Genomic DNA, 840 nt, shown 5'->3' on the forward strand with positions numbered 1-840 from the left:
TCTTGTATTCCACTGGACTAAATTACTCCATTCCTTTACCAGATTTTCTGTCAAGTCACCAAATCACACATCTCCCTTTGGACATCTGCATCTTATACCATGAGTCTGTATGTGTTTCATTGCACTGCAGTAGTGCTAGTCAGTAAGTTTTCTTGCTCTTTCCTTTATGGTAGTTGTATTAAAAATAGTAAGTGTATGAAGCATGAAATATTCTATTTTCTTTTTGTTTACTTTTATTTCAGAGAAAGAGAGAGAGTAGGGGAGAAACAAGGGGAGAAGGAAAGAATCTTAAACAGGCTCCATGTTCAGTGGCGCCAACATGGGGCTTGATCCCACAACCCCAGGATTATGACCTGAGCCAAACTCAAGAGTTGGCTCTCAAATGACACTCAAATGACCAAGCCACCCAGCTGTCCCATTTCTTTAAGATTCAAGGAGAATATTACTTGCAATTAGCACTGGATAGATTTAGATATCATCTGAAAACAGGATTATATTCATTGTCAACAATTTTTTCCCAACATAGGGATATATCAAATATAGGAAATAATTGTTGATACTAACATATTCTAAAAGAAAAGACAGTGTCAAATATGCATTTGATACTAAACAGTTTTTATCATTTAATATATTTCTCTAAAATGGCATACCAATTACACAAATGAGGAAACTGAGTTTCAAAAAATGGCATGGCTACTCCTGAGTTGATTATTCACTAATACGATTTATTATTTACCTTTATCAAATATAGTGCCAGATGCTGGGAAAAAAATGATGGGTAAAATGTAGACAAGAATGCTGTGAAATAGGTTATAGCTTACTGTAGGTGACCATAGACGA

This window comes from Hyaena hyaena, unplaced genomic scaffold, assembly GCF_003009895.1.
Source record: "Hyaena hyaena isolate Hyena2069 unplaced genomic scaffold, ASM300989v1 scaffold_1264, whole genome shotgun sequence".
In the NCBI taxonomy this organism is placed as follows: Eukaryota; Metazoa; Chordata; class Mammalia; order Carnivora; family Hyaenidae; genus Hyaena; species Hyaena hyaena.